A 20,018-nucleotide genomic window follows, 5' to 3' on the forward strand; every position below is an offset into this window, starting at 1 on the left:
TCCACACACAAGTCTACTGGCTTATTGTTTAAATCCAGAGGCCGGCAGCACTGCTTACTGTTCTGTTTATATCCCAGTGCTCATAACGTGGTGTTGCAATATCCAGGTAAAAATGTTCAATGCCATTTAGAACAAGGAATCTGCCTTAAGCAATGCTGTAATCAGTAATAGCCAACGTTTCTGAGAGCAACAGCTTCTGCAAATGCCTTACTGCCACAAGTTAACTCAAGTACAGCTGTAATTGTGCTCAAAACTAAATAAAAGCAGAAGGAAGAGAAGGAGAATAAAAACCTAATTGGAAAAATGGATTTTAGAGAATGCTGTGTGTGATCAACAAAGGCTGCTTCTGTTTTTGTAATGATGACAATTAGAGGAACAAGTCATGTTAGTGGGTGCTTGTTCAAATAGAGGGCTTCTGCAGCATGAGAAAAATTATTTTCTGATTCAAAAACATTCACTAAAGAAATGGTGGTTCCATTTTTTCCTGTTAATTAGTCTTTTCTTTTTACCTGTGTTTTTTGCTGATGTAGGTAGATTTCCTTTCAGCAGATGAGAAATGTATATACATTTAAAAAAATCAAAACAAAACAGACAACCCCTATGATTTTCCTTGGAAATTCTACCACCGAATGCAACTTACTAAATATTGCACAGGATTTTAAAAGGCAAATCTAAACACATATCTTGGGATTTTGTCATCTCAGTTTTCGGAGCAGGGGACAAAACTTCTGTTTTGTAGCCTTTTGTTAAACTACCGAGTTTAAAGGAGATGTCAGGCAAGACCTTTTACCTCTGCATTTTTATCACCTTTGTCTCTCAATAAATACTTGCAGAAAATGAGGGGAAATTCCCCATTGTTTTTGGTTTCACTTTCCTTGCATTTGCTAATATATCTAGAGCAATTCCAAACAGCATTAGTGCAGAGGAATATGGCATAAAATCAGAATAAGGAGGAGATTAAAAATGAGCACTCTGGTTTGTAATGGATACTTCTAGACATAGGTGTGAATGAATACTGATTCATTTATACAGTTCTTTAATGGAAAAGCCTCCAGTTTACAACAAAAGTAAACAGCATGTCGTGCTGCATTTAGCAGATATTTGCTTGCTAACTTTAGGGAAATGGAGAGAATGGTCCCCTTGACATCCCTGCCGAGAATTACATGACGCTCGGAGAGGAAAGGAGAGCACAAAACTATAAGAATTTTGTTGAGAATAGAGCATTAGCATCTTTAATATTGTATTTATTTTCTTCTATTTGCTTATCTCAGCCTTAACATTTTTTTTTTTTTTCCTTTAAATGCCCGTGTTTAATTCTGTCAGTATATACCTAACAAAATCAAAAGAGACTACAGGATAATCCAAATCTCAGGCTTTCAAGTGTTACAAGTGCCTTATGTGCTTACTGTGTGTGTAAAATTACCACTAGCCATAGTAAATAGTAGTTCACTTTGGCTAAGATTCAGTTGCCGAATAAATAACATTTAGATTTTTTATTTTTTTCTTACTGCTGTCATGTATGGAGAGAACTGGAACTCATTTCATCATATAGGAGAGGAGTACAATTAGGATGTTGACTGAACATTTGTAGAAAATACTGGAGATAATGGCATGTTTCCATCTAATTATTTCAACTCTTTCAAAATTTGTCATTCTTAATAAGTAGAGTAGTAATAATAAACTTAGAAACTACTTACCCACATTTACATTCTGTCACAAAAGACTTCTCATTCAAAGCATAAAAATAAATTTTTTTCCATCTTTTCATAGAGACTCATGACCCTGAACTACAGCACTGGCAAAATATAGGCAACCCCTTCCCTCAAAATATTTGCACGAATTGCATGTTATGGCCCATGAGTGGGATTTTGACAATACATCAGCAACGTGTAAGCAGCTCTGGCTCTAAACACGGAGGGAGAAGAGATGATAAATCAGTATCAGTTCATTCTAAGTAACTGATTCAGATAGAGGCTGTGGTCTGCTTTCATTGCAGTTAACACTGAAACTCTTTTGACTGAATAGCTTTGTCTTACAGCTTGGGTTGTGGAAATGCACAGAAATCCCAGTCAGCATTTTGGTTTTCTTGTGCAGAAATACACAGAACTGACATAATCTTTGTTGAAAGCTGTAGTTCCAGACCTTAATTTCTTCAAATATTTCTGCTTAATACTTTTATATTTTTCATTGTGCACTAGGAAGTTTGCCCTCCTTCCTCTTGCCAGAAATAGTTATCGTGTCCATGAGTGGCATCTTTGGTGTTTTGTGTTTAACAATTCCAAACTTTCATTCAAATACAGCATTAATGATTTTTTTTTTTTTTTTTCATTCATATCAAATACAAATTCTTACATTGATGCCAGTCTTGGGAAGCTGCCAATGAACTGTTGCTGCTAAGTTTAACATCCATTCATGACGGCTGTTAAAGTGAGTGTGGAACTTGCACATTTTCTTCCAGTTAGGAAAATTTTCAAGCAGAACTGAGCTGTGTAATTCTGTGAAGATGCTTATCACTCAGTGCTTTCTGAACAAATTAAATCACTATTTAGTATCTTTTGTTTTATGTTATTCTTCCATATTTTTGTATTTACACGAGAAGAGCAAGATATAGGCTTGCAATTTATAATTTAAAATAGTTCTTTAAATGAGGAATTTAAAAAGCACAGATCCCTGAACTATAAATAAGATTTTTTTTTTTCTCTTTCTAACTTGAATTTTCTCTGAATATTTTTCTTCCCTCCTCCCTCCATATTCATGTTGTCTACTTGAAAAATGTTGGAAGTAATATGCATTCTAGTAAGATACAGGGTAGTGAGTCCTCCATGTTCAAAAGACACTTGGAGTTCTTAATAACATGTCTTTGTAGTAAGAGTTAAATACTTTCAGGCTAATTTAATCTTTTAGATAGGTCAAAAAAAAATACTGTAATCCAGTGATGGTTTCCAGTGACACCTAGATTACAAAAGATTTTGCAGCTGCACACATACATGAACTGCTACTGACATCCAGTGCTGCTGGGGTGGGTGGTGTATTCAGGTGCAGGAATTTACCCTTCTAAATTCGGTGATACCAACTTCTCCTAAAGACTGAGTAGAGAAACTTGTCCTTTTTGGTTTTCTTTTTCCAATATGCAATAACATACTACAGTGGAGTACGTTTGCAGTGCAGTAAATGTGATAAATATAAATATCTATGACAGATACAGATGCATGAGTGTATCTATGTATGTATCTCATTACAGCCAAAGAAAAAATTACTCAAGGGGACAAACTTGATTTAAAGGAAGTGCCACACAAAAGAGGAACTTTATGCATCCAACATTATCTGTCTTGGTAGAAGAAAGAAAGTGCAGTTATGCTTAAGGAAGGTTAGATGCTACATTTTCAGTAATTATGTAAGAAAGGATCACCTGTAGTAGACCCATGTAAGTGATTATATCTGTTCCTTTACTGATTACCTGGCAAATAAATTTTCATCAATATTTCTAAATAACAATTCTTTAAGAGGGAAAACATAGAAAAAATGTCCATAGAATGCTGGGGTCTGAAGTTTTTTTGATTGTTTGTTAGGTAGCAAGCCGCATTCATAGGAAAATATTCAAAGTGAGAGGGAACAATAGCTGATGGACTGTGATGGAATTGGCATAGATCTTTCCTGAATTAACAGAAAATGCAGAACAAATCATTTGTCATTGGTGTGCTGGGATCTTTCAAATCACATTGAAGCTAATGTTATCTCTGAGGTTGCCATCACATCCATTAAAATTGCAGAGATTCATGCTCCACAGTCTGTGACTTCTGCAATCTTTACTAATTTTGAGTGGCTTATTTTGATATTTATATTTTTAAATGGTTGGGTAAACCTGTGATTGATTGTAACACTTGACATTTGACAGGTGAACTTGTTCTGTTCATCCAAGGGGCACCAAAGACATAATCCTGACTTTCATATAAGGGAACTGAGGCACAGAGAGAGAAATGACTCTCAGAAGCCCAAGTTCCCAACTATATGTTGGTGATCATTTTAGGAATATAGAGCAGGTTGCATATACCTTCTACACACGCGCTGTAGCCTCATAAAGTGCGTTCATTTCACGGTGCCTTCGCAAACTCCTAAAACCTTGTTTCAAGGATTTCCTCTAGAGCTTTGTGACATGCTTTCATTTAGTGGCAATCCTTCACTCATCAAATGTCTATAAAGCTTGTAGCTTGTGGTCACCTCTATGAGGATTGGAAGACCTGTTAATCTTTCCAGTACCCAAAGAACTTCTTGACTGTTAACTCCTGTATTTTAAGTGCAACAGCAGAACTATGTGAAATCAGATAGAATTACTCTTGCATAGCATTTCCTGGACTGAGGGCAGGGGCACGAAAACTAGCATCCCATTTTGGAAATGCTCAGAGCAGCATAAAAGCTGAGGCAGAAAATCTGAGTTGTAATGGAAAATAGTGAAGGGCCATTTCTATTGGACTCATACCTAAAGAATTGCCCTGAGAAATGGCAACTACTGCTGGAATAGAGCAAACTGTTTCTGGATGTTAACTCTGAGCGGTTTTGGTAACTTAGAAATGTGATATCCCATCTGCACAGGTAGAAATGTGAAGCAGCAGTCTCATAACAACTGAACATTACTACGCCACTCTCTCAAAAATCATTACTCATACAAAAGAGTTAAAAAGAAAAAAAGATATTGGTTCATGCAAAACCATGGCTCCTACCATATATCTGGCTGTAGTAAGGAAGGTTAGGAATATGCTTTTACATTAACAGCCATTAAAATGATTAACTGTTGATCGTGGCCATGCATCTCCTTTTTCTATAGTCTTAACTGAGCACCCATGTCCCAAGGATTTAGAGCTGGGGCACAGAGACGTAGCTGCGTGTGCAAGTCTGATAAGCATAACACAAGTTCTCAGGAAGGCTCCATCAGGACTCAGAAGGGGTGTTTGGGAGCTAGTGCCTCTACTTCTCAGCAGAAGTCTAGTGGCAAAACACTATGGTGGAGTTTCTAAACTAGTGAAATTGTTCTAGAGCAATGAACCATATAATAGTGTCCAGTAGTATAAAAAAAAATTGCTCTAAGTAAAATCACCCTTGGTAAAATAAGTGAGTATAAGGAAATAATGGACACAGCTAAACTCTGGGTACTGCATATAAAAAAACAGTGTTAGGAAAAAATTGTTTGGTATCAGTCAGTAATGTAGTCTCTCTAAGGTTTCTTTTTATTCTCCTGTAACTGAAATGAGAACTGGCTGCAATGTGAGAAAACTTGAGGAACATGTTCAGCGATGATATTTTATGTACACTTTGTAGCAGGCTGGTGGACACAGTAACATAATCAATTCCAGGTTGGAAGTTTTCTGCCAAATAAGAGGCACGTTTGGCCATATCACGGGAGAGGGTAAATGGGGACGCAGAGATCTTTGCAAGGGAAGCAGTTCCCCCGTGTTACCTTCTCTGTGCCCTCCCCTGCAGAATCCCATTCAGAGGATGAACTCCAGCTTGGCAGACCGGCTTGTAAGTCCTGCCACACCTGGCTGGGTACCAGGCCCCTCCTCCCCTGCCTGCTTTTTGCTGAGCAAAAAGGCAGTGCCAGGTGGCTACGGCTGTCCTCTTTTCTTCTCTCCTTTTGGCTGGAGATGCCATCTGACCAGAGGGGTAATGTGGGGAAGGCTGATCCCTTCCATGACCTGTTTGGGGCTGTAATTGCATTGCCCAAAATTGAAAAGACAGCCCTTTGTAGTGGGTCTCATGCTTTTTGTGAAAATGTTTGATACTCTGTCATCCAACTACAGAGCATATTTAATGACTGGCATTATTTTGAAGCATCTTTTATTTTGTACTTTGCTATCTACAAGTAGATACACACAGATTTGGGGACTATCCTTTATACTCCTTTCTGAATCTTCTAAGAAGACAAAAACAAGACCAAAATCGCTCCTTCTTTATTAAAGGCATTAAAAAACCCCACCCTGAAAACCACAACCCCAAAACCTATTGGATTGTGAAATTTTATAGAAATTGATAAATTGGTATGTATTGTCCTACGTATGACAAAGTTCCTAAAGCTTTTTAAACTTGATGTTTGTAAGCTACTAACAAACCATGATTCAGTAGCGCAGTGGAAATAGCATAGCTGAAAAGGAAATAACTTGCCTCCTTGGCAGAATTATCATTATCCTGTGTGTAAGAAAAGCCTTCATAGCTGGCTGCCTTTGCCACAACCACTGGTGTAGTTTTTTTCCCAGGATATCCCGTTGTTTGCCACTCTCCTTCCGCAGTCATTTTTGTAGTGCTTTTGGATGCAGGAACTTTTTCCGGTTAAATGTTTTGTGCAGCACCTAACAAATTGACCATTCCACCCCAGATAATGCTACTATGCTGTAAACACCTAATGAGAACACATCTCTGGTAGAGTGTAGTTAAATCTGGTGCAGTTACCCTGTTTTTTGTAGCCATTGCTCTGTACTGACACTTGGTTGGGTCTGACAGCAGCAGGTTTCTTGCTCTCCCTTTTGAGAGAAGGACCTCCTATTTTGGGAGTTATTTCTGCCAAAAGCTGAGACCTGTAGTCCTGCTAAACATCAGAAGGAGAGGAGAACATGCAGCTCTTGGCAGCAGCAAGCCCCAGCCCCACTAATTTCTGCACTGCCCAGAAATTAACTTCAAAATTGTCATTAAAATTCAATTGTTTCCCTTCACATTTAGACATCCGCCCATGGAAAAACACCCATTGTGTAACTTCTCTCCCTCTCCCTGGAGGATGGGAAGGTTGTAGCCCTAATGGTGGCTGAAAAGAAAGAGGCAGGAAAATCAGCTTACCTTGCTGCCCTAAAGTTAAGCAGTAATCCACACGGCACCAACACTGAAATACCTAATAATTTGGATGTAGAACTTCATTGCTAAAGATTTCACATTAGTTCTGCTTCTGTCTTTGTTACATAAATAGCTACAACTTTATTTTTTATTTTCTTGCCCCCCCCCTCCCTTATAATATGACCAAAATGCCATGGAAAAATGCAACTTCTCAATTTTTTAAATTCAAAATTGAAGATTGAATTCTCAGCTAGTATGAATTGGTCTGACTCCACTGGGCTTTCACTGGCTGCATATCGTGTTTCTAGTCTGTGGCTCTGACCAGGTAATTACCAAATAAGACTTCACCATACCATAACATTCCTTGAGAGCAATGGAATTCAGGGTTCTGACTGAGGTTAGGCAGCTAAATATAAGTAAATGCCTTGGTCTGTGGAATAAGCTCTTTTCACTTTTCTCATAGTTTTCCATCATGAACAACTGGATTAAAACTGGTGCTCTCTCCTTCCCATCCGCCTCTTGGCCATCTGCTGAGGCCTGCTGGTGTAAGAGGAAGAATGAGTTCAGTATCACATTTCACTTAGGGGGTCTAGAAATGAGCATCTTTAATGCACAGCAAATGAGCTAAATTACAGGGGAGTGTTCCCAGCAGGCATTCCAGGGCTGTGAATACAGCCTGGGAACCTATGGGCCAGCATGCTTTGTCACCCTGGCTGATGCTTAGAGAGGCCTCCCTACATGCCTCTGTACACCATTTTCTACCTGTATCTATCCCATCTTTGCAAGCACAGCTTTTTTTTGTGTGCCTGGGGATGTACTGATGCATTCTGAAAAGTCAGAAGACTCACTGAACTTTTTAAGCTGGATAATGTCAATGTGCTTCAAGCAGGGTCTAGATGGAGTTGAGGTCCTTCTATGCAAAATTATTTAAGATCCAATACTGACCTATCCATCTTCTAACATATCATGGCAGGTAAAGTTGTTTAACCTCAGGGAAGATGATTAATACAGTGTTGGGGTTCCATAATGGAGTGTCTTGGGTGCTTTCTTCTCTATTGCAATAGTATCAGCTCCTCTGTCGTTAACATAAAACAGAGCACTTGGAGAATTCAAGTTCAGGGAAGAAGGGGTCTGTGTTTGTTTTTCCAGTCTATAAACTATTCTAAGCATAGGCTGCTTCCACTCTCCTTCTGAGGTTTCACCATCAGCATTTAAGGCTATTCAGGCAAGAGAAGGGAAGCAGCAGAGAGCATGACTGTAGCCTCCTGTGAAAACATTAAATTATGTGGGGTAATCCTGGATTTCTGGCTTCCAGGACTCTTTCAGCACTTACACATTAAAAATAAAATACATTAATGGGCTTTTGAGAATTCCTGAGATATGACCTTAATCATAGATAGAGCCTATCTGCCATTAAACATAATACCTTCTTGATAGCCACCTCCTGCAACCTTTGGCATTGAGGTCTGTTTGGAAAGGCAAGAGGCATCCTGGAAATCCTGCAGTGAGTACCTGCACCCCCAGGAACGAGGCCCATCACGTGCCATTTTGCACCTGTACTTTCCCCAGTGCGCTGCCTGTCCCTTGCACACACAGCACGGCTGCTGAAGTGCAGACTGTTAATCGCTTGTTGCTTTAATGTTTGTGTAGTGTGTCAAAGGGGAAAGGGCTTAAATTCTGTTTGCATTTTAAATAACTGTCTTGGCAGTTGCACAGTCCACAGTGTTTATGTTTTTATGGAATGCACCATTTGTGACTGTTGTTTTAAGAAGCACAGATATTAAACACGGCCAAGCAGGTTCTACAGCGGGTCCGGCCCGTGCTGGCTGTCAAGGACATTTGGAGAGCTGTCACTAAGCACTGCACAGTTTGCCTGCCATGGATTGAAATATTATGACTTGGTGATGGCAGTTTGGCAACTTTTATCTCTGTCAAGCAAGCCAGATTCTGATCCCTTTACTTAGAGCTAGCTCAAATTCCTCTGATACTAGACCCAACTCTCGTAAGAAGCCAGATGGCAGAAACTAAGAGGTGAGCTTATTCTGAGCAGACTTGGATCTCACATTAGTTGAGGGCCCCACCCTGAATCCTGATCTCTGATAAATTAGCTTTTTAATGTTTCATTACTGCTAGGGCACAAGCCAAATGTCTACGCAGATATTTATGTTCCAACAGACGAATGCAAGCTCATTTTTTTCTTCTAAGTATGTTATGTTTTACAGACATGAGTAACTCATGTGGGATCTTTCCCACAGAGTAAAACCAATGTAAATTCACATGACTCAGGGATTTGTTTCAATGCTCACGTATAATCTCTCATTAGAAATGATTATGCTTGAAGATCAAAAGAAAGTACACTCACTTGTATTAATGTTTAATGCATAATTCACATTGTTAGAACAAAAAAACAAAACAGTCGGTGGTTGTTACGACAAATATCAAACATTGGCACTACTAACCAACTCCCACAGAGGATCCTTCGTTGCCTGGCATTGGCTGCGCACTGAGATTTCCTCTTGCGTGTGCGGGGCCGTTCGTCTTGGGGATTTAAAGACACCTTCCTCTCTGGATGAGTAATGCCCCTGTAATGACAGGAGTGGGGGAGAGCCAGGATACCCCAGCACTGCAGGTGGATCCAGCGCTCAGAGACCTCTCAGCAGAAGCAGAGCGTACAATAATCCAATCCATTTTTTTTTACTCAAGTAGGATTTCAGATCAGGCATGCTCCTATAAAACTCTCACTGCCTTCAATCTGACTTTAATACCAGGCTTAATACTCGAGCCTTAATATCAAGACCCTCGGTCAAAGTCATCCAGCACCATGGAACTTAAGTACTTGATTTCTTGTTTACGTTTCTCCATGTTTACCTTCTTCAGTCACTGCTTATTTTGTTACCAGAATTATTCTTACTTAAAAAAGCAGGCTTGGCATGAAGGAGTTGTAGGTGAAATTTATTCCCTGTATCCTCAACCAAGACAAGCACAGGAGGGCAAAGCTATGCTTGTAATCACAAAATGAGAATCCTGTGGGCATCACTGCCTGTTACACAGAGTAGCTGGGACTACTTCATCTGTGTAAGGGAAGACCCCGGGTTACCCTCTGTAATGTGGGACACATTGCAGTCTTTGACACAAAGTAGAAGTTGGATTTTTTTCATCTTCATAGCTTTTAATGGCTTTTACCATGTCAATGTTTAAAGGGTCAGCAATTTGTATAATTTGGCTTCTATGTTTATGCTTCTTTCAAAAATTGGCTGGTTTACTACCTGAGCTTACATAATTTCTACCTCATCTACTTTTCATTTGGTTCCATTCCTCCCCCTTCCACACCCCCCGCCACCTCCTTCGACAAAAGCACACCAACAAACAGTTTTAAGTTTAAAGTTTAGGAGGTTTCATTCACATTAGAGAGTCACCTATGGATGTCTGTGGCTTGGAATGACACTGAATGACATTTGACAAACTTTGTGCTTGGCACACGCTCACAAAAACATCTTGTATGTTCTCATTATCAGTTCAGTCCACTTTCCTACATGTCAGTGATGCAATACAGCTGATTCAGAGCAGAGGCACAGAGGCTGCCTGGGTTTCAGGTAGGTTCTCCCTGATTCAGACCTCTGCAAGCAAACTATAAATTAGCTCTCCATTCTTAAGGTGCCTCCTGAAGGCCCTGGTGTCCTGCAAAGCCTTCTGTGTGAGTCTGTGAGGTTCCTCATTCAGGAACTAATATTGCTGAGTCAGACTGGGTGCTATTGCTATGAATGGAATGCAGTCAGGTGGATCACGGGTGTCTCAGAGGGCAGAGCAAAGCTTTGGGGTTTGTTTTCCTTTTGTTTGGAACAACCCGTTCAAAATATTTATGACTGAGAAGCCCGTATTTCTTCCAGTAAAGAACCTTTTTTCCTCCTTAGGACAGTTGAGAAGGTATTTAGAGTATATACTGGTTAAATTGTTTATTTTTAGTGGAGTGCACATGGCATTGCTATCTTGAAACTGATCATAAATACATTTCTGTTTTGGGGTTTCTGTTGAGGAAGAAAAACCCATAGTGAATTAAATATGCTTCATGAGGAAAGAACTAGGTCAAATGTTGGGCTAAATTAACCTCATGTTGTACAAAATGACTAAATTCTCTTGTTTTCACCTGTGGGACTCTGGACTCGTCCACACATCAAATTATTTCAAGACACTTATTAGGTACACTGCAGTAATTATGTTCAACTAAACCCATGTGTAGACAACTCTTACACTCTTACAGTGTAAGAATTCAGTTTCTTGAATATCCTTAATCCACTTTGAAAGTGGATTAAGTGAAACCAGGAAACAACTTGGTCATTCCAGAATGAATAAACTATTAGAACACAGTTCTGCTTTACATTCACATCCAGCCTTATTCCAGCATAATTTTCCTGGGCTGAGAGGTTCTTAGGATATATCTACATAGCAAATTAATGTGTGATTACAGACACACCAACCCTTCCTTTACTCTCACTGGCATGAGTAACAGCGGTAATGAAAGATGGTAGCGCAGACTTCGGTACAGCCTATTAAGTGGAGCATATCTATGCAGCTGGTTGTGAACAGCCTCTGCTGAAATCCACCTCATCACACCCTCACTTCAGACACAACTCACGTCCCTTAGACTGACACAGGGGCTGGGAATGCCTCTCTGCATCTCAGGTGTGCAGGCACACCAAAAACTGTGTGACAGGACTGCACAGCAGAGCTAAATGAGAACCAGGTGAATTTAACTTCAGCGGTTAATCACGCTGGAGAAGGAGCAAGGCTCGCACATTTTTAATATATACACCTCTGAAAACCAAATAAAGCGTCAGCTGTGCGACTGCAGAAGCCAAATTAAATGTGCTGTAGACAAGCACAACTCAGATGATTTCACTAGAGCTGGATTTGGCTCCCATAGTTGAGACCTTGCTTATTTGGCTGATACTTGTTTTGTTACCTATCTGCTCATTTATTTTAATGAAATTAATGCATTTTAATGTTCCTTTGAGTGCATTCCAAAAATAGCAATTTGATTAACTCATTTGCTTTTAAAAGTGTAACAATCACAATGAAAAATGTCTGTTAGCTGAGGTATGGTGTAATTGTAAGTAGCATGTTGGGTAGCTATGTCATAACCCTTCATCCTTTCAAACAAATTCTTCACATCAATCAAAAGAGCCTCACTTAAAAATGAATGGCGAAATACAGACAACAACCAAGCTGCACACACTGCATTTCAAGTCTACCAAAAATATGTATCGGTAATGTACTGTATCATTACACAATACAGAGTACATTACTGTACTCTGCTGAGACAGTAGAGTTAGGACAGGTAAGAATTTAGCCTAAAAGCAGTTCAAAATTATTCCAGAACAGAAACATGTAGCAAACTTGTCTTTCTAGCCAAGCTAGAAAACATCCTGAGTAGCTTGGGTTTAAAAAAAAAACAAAACAAAAAAACCCAAACAAACAAAAAAAACCCACCCCAAAACAACAAAACCCCAGTACTTTCAATTTTGGGCTTCTTCAAATGATGCTTGGACTGTACATTATTCCAAGAATGATTTTTTTCTTCCTCAGCTCTTTTTCCAGCTGCAATAGGTGATCCCACCATTTAAACTAAGCTGCTGCTGAGGGCACTGAGCCCAGCAACAGAAAAGGTGTACACTAACTTCTTCCCTGACTTTATCGCCTTATAAAAACTGGAATTGCAAAACTCCATTAGTAACAATATTAAGCAAACGCACTTTTCCCTTGTATTGCATTTAAATGAGGAAAATGAAAGTATTAATGCTAATATTAAGGCTGAACACAGGCAGTTGCAAAAAATTAATTTCGTTTCAGCCTTGCCACATGCATCTTTTCACGAACTCCGCTGCGCTAGTTACCTGTGTATTGGCGATGTTCTAACTTGTTGTTATTATAATAGCTGGTGTGAAAAGCAACACAGAAAAGGGAAACTTGTCTCAGGGCTCTGCTGGGACGCTCTGCGGTCACGGAGTAGGTGGTGTGGTGCTGCAGCAGTTTGGGATGCGATGTGTGGGCAACAACTGGTTTTTAGATGAAGAGGCATTTAAACTCAGGCTGCCATGGGTAGTTTAAGTGAGGCCTAGTTCAGGCAATACTTTTGCAGGCGAGTTAGGTCTCACGCGTGAAAATGTCCCCGGAATTTAGTGGGAGCGTTCATGGAGATTTGCAGGCTCTGGCTTTGCGGAGCACACGAACCCAGGGCAGCGGATGCGTGTGGCTGCTGCCATGGCCGGGCACAGCGCTGCCAGCCTGCTCGGCGGTCACGGCGGCTCCGGGGCTGCCGCAGGCCCCGGCTCGCTCTGCTTGAAGGCGAACCCTCCTGCCTTCGGGAGCACCTGCTCGGCCGCCCCAGCGGCAGCGGCAGCGGCGAGGAGCGATGGCTCAGGCTCCCCGCACCGAGCCGTGCCAGGGTCTGCGCCAGCCCTTGGCCCTCCTCGGCGGCGACGCCATTGCGCAGCCCGGTGCCCCGGTGCTCCCGGGCAGCCCGGCCCCAGCCCCCGGGTCTCCCCCGCTCCCGCCGGCCGTGGGGCGCTCTGCACCGGGCTCCCCCCCTTCCCCTGCAGAGCCTTGCCTGGGCCTTTTTTTTTTTTTCCTTTTCAATCCTCTCCTCGCCCGCTCCTCTGGCATTCCGGGTGCTGCTTGCCTTTTTTTTTTTTTTTTTTTATTTGATTTTGCGTGTGTGCGCGGTGCCCGTTCCCCCGCCCCCGCCGGCCGCTCGGCACATGGCCTGCTGGCGGCCGGCGCCGCCTGTGTCCCCGCGTCCCCTGGGCGAGGTGTCCCGTCCGCCGCCCGCAGCCCAGCCGTGGGGGGTCGGCACCCGCTCCCTCCCCATCCCCCCTTTTCGGCAGTCGCCTTTTTGTTGTTGTTGTTGGTTTGGTTTTGGGTTTGTTTTTTTTTTTGTGGTTTTGTTTGTGTTTTTTCCAGGTGGGACGTGGCGGTGACCGGCGAGGCTCGCCCGGCACTGAATGTCACCCTGAAGGTAAAATGAAAGACACGGAGATGAACGCATGCCTGCGCCCCGCGCCCGCCGGCGAGCGGCCGCCACCATCGCGGGGCGGCAGCCCCCGCCGCGCCCCGGATTTCCTGTCCCGGCTTTTCGCTACTGCGCCTTAAAAAAAAAAAAAAAAAAAAAAAAAAAAAGAAAAAAAAAGAAAAAAAAAAAAATCCGCATGCGAAAGAAACGTGCACGTACCCGGTAACGAGCCCAGGAAAAACCCGGCCGCTTCCCCCTGCTCCTGCCAAGTTATCATTGGGAACACAGGCAGGCGCCGTGACGTCCCGGGTCAGGCCGAGTGCGGACCGGCGCTACCAAGGCGGCAGGGAGGCGCGGGGACCGCCGGGGCCGGGGCCGCGCGGACCGGGGCCGCCGCCGCCCGCCCGCCGCCGCTCTCCGCCGCCGGGCCGCGCCCCGCCGCCGCCGCCGCCCCCCGCGCCCCCCGCGCCGCCGCGGCGCCGCTCGGCCTCCCGCCCGCGGCTCCCCCCTCCGGCGGAGGTCGCGGGAGCCCAGTTAAAGGAGGCGTGTGTAAAGATTTTGCAATGTCCCTGCATGGTGTTGTAGACTTTCCTAGCAAAGAAACCGGCTTCGGCTTCTTTAAAATCCCCGACGACTCACCTGATTAACCTGCCTGCGGTTCTGAGCTGACCAGGTAAAGCGAGCCCCCGCACCCCGCATCCCCCCGCACCCCCGCCAGCTGACATTGCATGGGGGGCATGTTTGCTTGGAGACGAGCCGCTGCCAGGAGCGCTCTGCCCCCCCACCCCCCCGCCCCATTCCACCTTCAGCCCTCGCCAATTGCACTTGCTCAGAGTCATTCCCCCCCCCGCAAAAAAAAAAAATCCAGCTTCGGAAAAAGCCGCAGGACAGCACCGGCCACCCGGCGTTCAGTGGCTCTCGCCTCTCGGACAATTATTTGAATTACCGGCCCGGGTGTGTGTGGGGGGCGGGTGGAGGGGTGGGGGGAAGAAGGGAAGGAGAATGATATTTTTTGGCTGCTGACAGATCCTACCCCGCAGGTTTTGTGCGCGTGTGTCCCTCCCGCCCAGGGTCAGGAGTGCCGGGAAAGTGACGAGGCTTTAGCCAGCAAGAGTTTAGGGCCGGGGTCCCGGGGTGGCTCCGGCGGCTGCCAGCGGAGCAGGGGGACCGGACGCTGCCGGCCGGTGCCGGGGCGCGCGTGGCTGCGGCGGCGTGCCCGTGCCGCCCTGCCCCCCCCCCCGCCGTGCCCTCACGGGAGCGCGGAGCGTCCCGGCTGCGGCGCGGGGCGAGGCCGGCGGGGGGGCCCGTCCTCGTCCCCGTCCCTCCCCCGCCGCTCGCTCCTTCCTGGAACACTTGTGCGGGCGGCCGGCGGGAGCGGAGCAGGCCCGGGGGGAGCCCCGCGCTGCCGGCCGGAGCGGCGGCGTGGCCGCCCCACGCGGGACGCGCTCCGCGCCGCCCGTGCCGGGTGTCGGGACCCGCGGCGGAGGCGCGCGCACAAAGGCGGCGGGGCCGCGCGCTCCCGGGATCAGGAGGGGCGAAGGAAAGTGTGCAAAGTCCACGCACTGCCCGCTCCTCCTGGCGCTTGGCCCTCCCAGCGCCGGCCGTGGGGAAGAGGGGGCGTTTGGGGAAGCGGCTGCCTGTGGGGTCTGAGTGTGACCTGGCGGTGAGGAATTTTTTTCCCTTTTGTATATATATATATATATTTATTTTTTTAAAAAAAAAATAATTTTATTTTTTTTATTTTCCCCTGGTCATTAATGCCATGAAGGCGTGACTGGTCCGGAGGAACATTTTGAAGTGCTGCAGGGAATGCACTCCGTGTACTGGTTCTAGTTAATCTGTTTTTTGTGATCACAGAGAAGAGAGGACTGCATTTAAGAGATGACTAAATAATGGGGGAGGCAAGTAAAAATGAGTAGAATATAAAGGAGACGAAAATGAAGGTGAATGGTAGTGTGGGAAGGGAGGCGCTGAGCAGCTTCGGTTTCTCTCCTGTAATTCTCCCCCTCTCCTATACTGTACCCCTGTCCCACTGCACCCCCACCGCCTGGAATCCTGTCGTTTCATACTATTAAGGATATTCTAACAAGTAAACATAACACATCAGAAAAACTGATGACACCCCCTCCCCCCCTTCAACCTATTGCTGTCTGTGACTGGGAGGGAAATCCAAATGCCCTTTGTATAAACCCACCAAAGTTTTAGGCATTTATTAGCTACCCTGTTTAAAATACAGCGTATAAAACTTGCTTGATACATTTCATTGTTACTTCCTTGTTTTATTTCAGAGGACAAAATGTTCTGGTGTAGCATGCCTACCCTCACTTTCAGAATGGGAGTAGTTTACAATATAACCCACATTAGATTATCCATGGTGCGTGCATTGCATTTCCACTGAAAATAATCAGAGGCTTAGAATGATGAGGCGACTGATGTGGTTATGCTCTTCCTTGTTTTGGGAGCATCAGGGTAATTGGGGTTCAGCCTGCTGGGGAGGGGTCTCTGTGGTGTGAGGTGTTTCATGTCTGCACAGGAATCTGGCAGGTCTCTTTTTAGAGGACTTTAAAAATGTGCCAGGGGCAGGAGAAGGTAAACATGACATTCAGCGTACTCATTATCAAAATAAGGAAAACAAATCGATTGCATTAACTGTCTGTGCAGTATCACAGTTACTCCACAGTATTTTGTCAGAAATTAAAAGGTTACCACTAGAGTACTATATCCATATCTCCAGCCTGGCACCACTTATTACTGCAATGGTATTTCAATATTAAGTGATCTTAGAGATATTTCCTCTTTCATTTTGAATCCCGAATTTGAATCAGCATTAGGATGTCAGGGCTGTGAGATAAGGCATAACAAACTAAGTAGACAGCTGAAGGGCTCCTGGTGAAGGTGTTGCTGAGAAGGATATCTTGGGCCGTTCGCAGTAACCTTGTTTACGGGAACATTTCAATTGCAACCTGATTTTCAGCGAGAGGCTGCCTGGACTAATGCCTGCGTGTCTGAAACCCATCATGAGTGTCTTTTGCACTCTAAACCTTCTCTCTGCCTTCCTTGCATAATCGTAAAAAACTTTTCTGGAAGGTTAGGATGATTTTCTGATATGAAAATTAAGATGTTTTCCTAAGAGGAACACTGCTCTTTGAACTCATGTACATTAGCAACAAAGTATTCATGAGGTTTGATTTTTTTTGTGGTGCTCTGATGTGTCAGGATCAGTAGTTGCACCAGTCTTTTTAACTTCATGAATATGGCTTTGATTTATTATATTTTAGCCTCGGTGCTTTCAAACATATTTTGCAACACATGAAGTCGGTTCAAGTCAGAATGTGAAAAAGAGGCATATAGTAACAAGGAACAGTTCTGTAATGATCTGCTAATTTTTTGTTTTCTTTTCCTAAAGCTGTTCCAGGAAAATCACGTGAATTCAGTGAGTGGGTGCTAAATGCCAGCAGCCACATTGATGAAGAAAAATGCTGTTGAAATACTTTGGAATAATAAATAGGATATGTAATGGTCAACCACAAGATAAACATTTTACACGGTGTTTTTATGGCTCTAAATTGGCTGCATTGTAAACCAAGCTCACTACTCTATTAAGACATCAGAGTTTTCAATTATTTAAGATTTTCAGTCAGGCCATCTAATGCAGTCTTCATCATCCCCATCAGAAAATTATGCATAAGGTTGTAATTCCTTGTTGTTGCTACGTGAGGGCTTTGTTGTGGATGGGGGTTTAATTTTGACTTACCAGGACAAATATTAGAAAGCACGCACACAGGAAAAAAATTATATGGAAATAGCCCCAATCCTACAAAATGGGGATAGTTACGGCACTGAAATGTACCTAATACAATTTGAGATCCACTCACTAAGAAACCTTGACAGTATCTGCCTTGCAGGTACCGTGCATTTGGAAATACTATATCTCCATTTAAATGCAGATCTTCAGTTTTCTCCAGGGGGCAGTTGGCAAATCTTTCGATTGAACCACCGGTACTAGAAAAACTAACTGAAGATTTATCCATGAACAAGAGACCCTTTCAAGTCTGCTTTTTTGAAATAATGATTATAAAATTTCCTAATATTGCAATTTTATATTGATTTTGAAAGCCTTTTCAGAAGTCACAGAGAAGGAATAGTGCCTTTTACTCAAGCTAGGCCAATGTCTGCACGCTTGTTTAGCAATCCCAACAGAAATAACTGCTACAAATAACTTCTTTGTTTTTACATGGGTATTGTGTTTGCATTAGAGTTTTGTGAAATGGACAGAGTAGTGTTGCTTTGATTTTGACCTAGATTCCTCCTGATTATTCCAACACAGCTAGTACTTGCTTATTTCCCACTGTGAAAATAGGAGAACAACTGTTGATGGTACCTAGCTGGGGCCGCATGGGCAGTAGGCAGGTGTGCCAAGTCTTCTCCCCTCCTCCTCCTTGGCTTCCTTAGTAAGGGATAAAATGGCACTGGGGGTCAAAGAAGATGCAAGCCTGTATTTCCCCTCCTGAGAATTTTCATTCTTTGAAGGTTTGATTCGAAGAAAATGTAGGGGGGGCCGGGGAGAGGGAGGAAGGAGTAGAATGCGTGAATTTATTTCCATCTCCCTTTTTGGCATGCAAATTTTGCACACTTACAGGGATGAACAGGGCCATAAAACAAGTCACACATCCACTTTATTCCATATTTGCTGGAAACTCAGCATCGGCATGTGCCAATCCTCCTTAGAGGGGCTTGTACCATCTAGTTTCTAGTCCAGTTTTCTATGTTGGTCATCTCTTTAGTTTACAGTGTAACCCAAGGATTGAATTAAATGCCCGGGACATGGAGAATGGCAGATCCCTGTTTGGGATACAGGCAGCACAAACTACCTGAAGCAGGGCAGTCATAGGTCCTGATCTTTTCCATGCTGGGGGTGGTCCATGCACTCACTCCATGCATTGCTGGCTGCTACTGTCTTCCCACCGTGGGCAAGGGTGCTGCCTGGGGATGCTGCCCTTGTTCCTGTGCCAGAGCCATGAGACTGTGGAAATACCATCCATATTATGCTTACCTGTGTAATGGCATGTAACCCACTGGGCTCAATACCCCGGAGAAAAGGTGCACTTCAGCCTCTGCATGGAGTTCAGGCAGATCTGCAAAGCCCAATCTTACGTGCACCAGCGTTAATGGGAGAGCTCCCATTCAGCTTAATTGATATTCCTATAAACGTCTGCAGGTTTCTGTTTCTAGTGGAGGCTACAGCTGGGTGGACTTCTTAAAGGAATGTTTTGCATATTGAGGTTGAAAGGGAAGTCTAGCCTGATACATTAACTTATCATCTGTGTCATTCTCTTGACATCATTTGGATTACTACAAGCATAAATGACAAGGAGATTAGGTGCAAGATCTTCACACACACATCCTTTTTTTAGCATGTTGATCAGTGGAGATGTTACTTCTCTGAAAACCTTGTTTTAAGTCAAGTCCGGGCAAGCACAAACCTGTGCATGCATATACAAGTGGAACAAGGCCTATCCTTTATAATACATTTTTTTTCCTTTAATGTCTAGGCAAGATCTCTTGTTATAACTCGACCATTAGGGGAAAGAAAATGGAACTTTTATCAAGCAGCTTTTCTGTTGGGGAATCTAGTGGCAGTTGCTTTGAAGCATGTGTAATTGATTATCATACATTTATTTTAAAAAGGAGACATAACAAGGAATCTAACATGATGTTTTGGAATATATCTTCTCCCCACAATGTTCTTGAGGGAAATGTAAGGTTGCAGGCATCATTTCATGCCCTGTATGTTTTTGAACATAAATCAAAGAAATTGTTGGAGAGTTATAGATGTTCATAGCAACTGTAGCTATAATAAACACATGCAGTATATATTTTCCAAGCTATTTTGTATGGGTGAAAAGCTGAAGCTGGCGTTTTGTACGAACAATTCAACTTAATCACTGAAAATTTATTTCCTAGTTAGGGTGGTTTACCAGCGTAGCATGAAGTTGTACACCTTCGTTTAAGTTCATCTGGTTATGAAGGCTCAGTTAAAATTGGAAAAGAATTTAAATTGGATCTGGATACCTTGAATGAATTATTCCCAACGTCAAATTCATCGTGATGCCTCCATGATCATATTTACATCTATATTAGCACCTATATTGGTTTCAATGCATGCTGGATATTTAAGAGAGCAAATAAAAGATAA

General features: G+C 43.3%; 1 protein-coding gene across 12 annotated transcripts in view; it reads left to right on the forward strand.

Annotated features, from left to right (window-relative positions):
* Positions 1-20,018, forward strand: part of ESRRG (estrogen related receptor gamma) — a 387,661-nt gene that overhangs the window by 1,324 nt on the left and 366,319 nt on the right. For 4 of the 12 annotated variants that reach the window (XM_040060721.2, XM_040060730.2, XM_040060725.2 and 1 more), the window contains exon 1: positions 14,371-14,495. The exons of 1 other annotated variant lie outside the window; for it this stretch is intronic. The gene's annotated coding sequence lies outside the window, so the exon portion shown is untranslated. Of the gene's footprint in view, positions 1-13,808; positions 13,829-14,355; positions 14,496-15,467; positions 15,486-20,018 lie in introns of those variants that run through there. 7 more of the 12 variants (XM_040060736.2, XM_040060734.2, XM_040060732.2 and 4 more) reach the window with 7 other exon arrangements.

Source organism: Hirundo rustica, chromosome 3 (genome assembly GCF_015227805.2).
Source record: "Hirundo rustica isolate bHirRus1 chromosome 3, bHirRus1.pri.v3, whole genome shotgun sequence".
Classification (NCBI taxonomy): Eukaryota; Metazoa; Chordata; class Aves; order Passeriformes; family Hirundinidae; genus Hirundo; species Hirundo rustica.